Here is a 4,490-nt window from a genome sequence, read left to right on the forward strand (position 1 = left end):
CTGATTTTACTGCCAAGAGCCTCATGTTCCCAGCCACAGCTTGGGGGTGGGTGTCACATGACCCAAGTTAACCTCACAGAACACTCCCGGATAAGAGGCGCTTCTTTTCTGGGGTAAATAATGCTCAGGACAAAATAAGCCCAAGCTGCCCGAGTGTAACAGTCCTCACAGAGGAAAGCAGCGTTTGGAAGCAGAGAGAGAAATCGGGACACTGTCCTGGTGATTCAGTCTGAGCCTTGGAAACCAGCCAGGCCTGAAGCCAGTTATATAGCCCAGCTGACTCTGTTCTGCTGGTTTGGGGTGGGGTTTACCGTCCATGTAGGACCAGTGAGCAGGCCCTAACTGGATGTAGAGCCTCCAAACCTTTCTGCCCTCCTGCTATCTTAAGAGCCTTTCAGCCACCAGTTTCCCCAGGAAGTAATCTGCTTGACAGGTGATTTACAACCTTCAGAGAATAGTATTGGTTGTTGATCATTCTGTGGAGATCTTGACCGTAGGAAACTACAAAAGAGAACATCATAAAACTAGTCGGAAAGCTTAAGTGAAGAAACAAACTCCTGTGGTGGGAGTGCTTTAACTGTGTTTAACACAATATCTAAGCAAATCCACCACCTTTGCCCCCAGGTGTTCACTCCTCCACCTCTTCATCCCCATCTTGGGATGATTTAGGGGGAATACTCAGTGGTTGAGAATATGAATAGCTTAGGAGAACAGGTGGATTCTGGGGCTGGACCAACCCCGATGTTTAGCGGGGTGCCTGGAAACTGGAGGCAGAGCTATAACTTCCTGGGCCTGCAGCCCGGAGAGCACATTCCGAATGGAAGGTGTCACCTAAAGAAGGTTAAACTTCCTTGCTGCTTCCTCTTGAGTTACAGGAAAAGCCTCCATTTAGTGTGGAGTTTTCATTTTTTTACCTCTTTTCTTGTAATTCCCTTCAGTTATGCAGCTTTCAGAAAAGCCTGACACCAGGGAATAGCCTACCTGTGGTGACAGGACGTGAAGAGGCCAGGGTAAGAAACATACTTATCCACATTCGCCCTCTGGGTGCCCACAGGAAGGGAGCAGTGCCCTCTGCACAGGGAGGGACAGGGCAGAGCTCACCAGATGGACTGTGCAGAGTGGAAGAGCCAGGGAGAGCACCCACACTGGGCGGGGCCCTCAGGGAGGTGCAAGATCAAACCTCCCTCTTGGGAAAAGGGACAGAGCTGACTGACCCTTGGGGTGCAGATATTACAGACACAATACACACTTTCCTTGACTTTAGATGTAATAGTCCAGAGCAGATGAGTTATTTGAAAAGATTGAGGTGAGCCTAATTTTCTTTTATATCACCAGATTTGAAACTCAATACAACTGATACTCACACCATGTTATTCCAAATAAATTGGTAAGGTAGTTTTTTCTTCTTTTTTTAAATATAACGAAACAACATGTATTTGTTTTTCACTAAGACTTTATCTTAGCCCATAATTAAACTGTGTCACTATCCTCACCTCAACTTGAAGAAGGGTTAGTACAGTGAATGTTATGAAGCAGATATGAAGGATTGGAATCAACATTAACTGACAAAGAAAAACTTCCTTCTGAGTCATCATAACAATGTTTAAGTAAAAGAGAGAGAGAGAGGGAGGGAGAGAGAGAGAGAGAGAGAGAGAGAGAGAGAGAGAGAGAGAGAGAAAGGGGTGACGGGAGTTCAGATTGAACAAGATCTTCACATATCATCTAACACATTCAATCCTGGCTAGAGTGTATAAAAATGGAAACAGGATTACTCTAATACAAAACTTCCACTACAGATAGCTGTACACACTGTGTTCCAAGCCCACCCACGACCCCCAAATGCTTCCAACACAACTACTTCCTGGCCTGTTGGGCCTGTCGATGAAGGAGCACCTAGATCTTCTCTTTAAACCAATCTTTGTTGTAAGGCTGGTATGTCTGGGTATCAGCTTGGTAAACAAGACAGCTAAAGTCTGCCAGATCACCAATAAAATCAAACAACTGGCTGATATCCTATGTGATAGAGGGGCTGTTGGGATTCATTCTCTTCAGATGTTCTTCCTACATTTTACAAACACCTTCCCTGCATTCATTCACTGATTCACAGTCAGCGTAAGTTCTGCCTCTGGTCTCTTGGTAGGCTGTACCAGCAAAATGGTGTGAGACATCGCGCCAAACTCTCCCTGCAGCCGCCGACGCCACACCGCCACACGCGAGCTTAACCCGGTAAGGTAGTTTTAAAATGTGATTTCTTATATGGGATGCCTAAGGTCTTTACTTTGTGATGATACAGCATCCTGAAACCAAATTGAGCAGAAAAAATAAGACCATGAATTTCAAAAGTTTCCATGATGATCCCTTACTCTCGCAGGGCTCATTTATGAAAAACATTTCCCCACAATGGAGTGTAGGTTGATTTTAAAGGCAGCTTTCATGATTGACAGATGATTGGCTGCAGTTGTAGGAGAATTAAATTACCAACCAATAGGAAACCAGATTAAATGTTGTAATTGCCTATAGATGGGCTTAGGACTGTCAAAATGGATAGAAGTGCTGCCTTATGTGATCTTGCTTAAATGTTTAAATGTGATTAGGGCTAACATACGACACAAGCTAATAATGCCACTTAACAATTCAGAGCTTTGCACTTAAAGATCTCTGCCCAGACCTGGGAAACGTGAGCAGAGTATTGGGTGTGTGTGTGTGTGTGTGTGTGTGTGTGCGCGTGCGTGTGTGTGTAAGGAAGTGTAAATGCTGTAAGTAGGTTTGAAATTAATTGATAAAAGGCTGGAGAAATTCTTTGGCTTTATTTTTCTTAGCAATGTCTCATGAGCACAGGCATAACTTGTCAGATAGCCTTGGAAAATGTGTCCATTATTTTGCAACAAAAAGAATGGCATTGTTTGCTGTCCTTCCATGGGGCTATGGCAAGGAGTGTGGGAGTCTGCAGGGAGAGAGCCTGAGCAGCCTCCCCGGGGTGAGAGGAGGAGGAATGGCTGCAGCTTGTGAATCTCTCCAGAAACTCTTCTGCCGCAGGAGAGTCCTCATGACTAACTCATCCAGGAGTCCCAGGGCATTTTGTTACCATCTTTCCAAATAACCAATGCCAAGTATCGACCAGGATTAGGGGAGTGGTCATGCAAACCCCCCTTCAGTTACTCTGTCCCTCTTTTTCTTTTAAAATTGATTTTAGAGAGACAGAGGGAGAGAGAAACATTAATCAATTGTCTCCCATATGCAACCCAACCGGGGATCAAACCCGAAACCTGGATATGTGCCCTGATCAGGAATCGAACCCATGACCTTTTGGTGCACAGGATGATGCTCTAACCAAATGAGCCACACTGATAAGGTCTCTATTATCATCATCATCATCATCATCATCATCATCAATCTTCTGTTTTTGTCTTATTCAGTCATCTGGCACTTATTATATCCCCCCCCCTCAATTCAGTTTATACTTAATATTATTTTTATTAGTTTCAGGTGAACAACATAGTGGTTAGATCAGGGGTGGGCAAACTTTTTGACTCGAGGGCCACAATGGGTTCTTAAACTGGACCGGAGGACCGGAACAAAAGCATGGATGGAGTGTTTGTGTGAACTAATATAAATTCAAAGTAAACATCATTACATAAAAGGGTACGGTCTTTTTTTTTTTTTTTAGTTTTATTCATTTCAAACAGGCTGGATCCGGCCCGCGGGCCGTAGTTTGCCCACGGCTGGGTTAGATAGTCATATACTTTACAGGGTGGTCCCCCTGATATTTCTAGTACTCAACTGGTACTGTACATAGTTACTACAATAATAGAGGTCCGATGCATGAAATTCTTGCAAGAGTAGGCCTTCCTTCCCCCGGCTGCCAGCACCGGCTTCCCTCTGGCACCCGGGACCCAGGCTTCCCTCAACAACCCCAGCTTTGTCTGGAAGGTCATCTGGAAGGACATCTGGTCTAATTAGCATATTACAGTTTTATCATTATAGATTATTGATTTTATATCCTAGGCTGCACTTTACCTTCCTGTGACTATTCTGCAACAACCAATCTGTACTAGTACTTCTCAATCCCTTCACCTTTTTCTCAAACCCTTCACTGAATAACCCAGTGCCCCAACCCCCAACTCCTCTGACAACTGTCAGTCTATTCTGTGTCTATGATTCTGTTTTGTTTGTTTATACTGTTCTTTATTTCGTTAATCCTCACCTGAGGATATTTTTCCATTGATTTTTAGGGAGAGTGAAAGAGAGAGGAAAAGACGGAGAGAAACATCGATGTGAGAGAAACACACACCGATTGGTTGCCTCCCGCACAGGCTGGGGAAGAGCCTGCCTCCAAGGTTCATGCCCTGGACTTAAGATTTGATAAACATTGCTCATTTTCAAAAATCAATTTTATTGAGATAGAACTGCTAACTTCAAAAATAGATCTTTAAAACACTCCGTAATTCTGTAGAAATGGTAGAAAACTAAAAGCTACATTCTGCATAAAC

The 4,490-nt window shown here is 43.9% G+C and overlaps 1 pseudogene; it reads right to left on the reverse strand.

The window, feature by feature from the left end:
* Nucleotides 1–1,854: 1,854 nt before the first annotated feature.
* On the reverse strand, nucleotides 1,855–2,168 carry LOC132217652 (enhancer of rudimentary homolog; annotated as a pseudogene).
* Nucleotides 2,169–4,490: the final 2,322 nt, after the last annotated feature.

This window comes from Myotis daubentonii, chromosome 1 (assembly GCF_963259705.1).
Source record: "Myotis daubentonii chromosome 1, mMyoDau2.1, whole genome shotgun sequence".
Classification (NCBI taxonomy): domain Eukaryota; kingdom Metazoa; phylum Chordata; class Mammalia; order Chiroptera; family Vespertilionidae; genus Myotis; species Myotis daubentonii.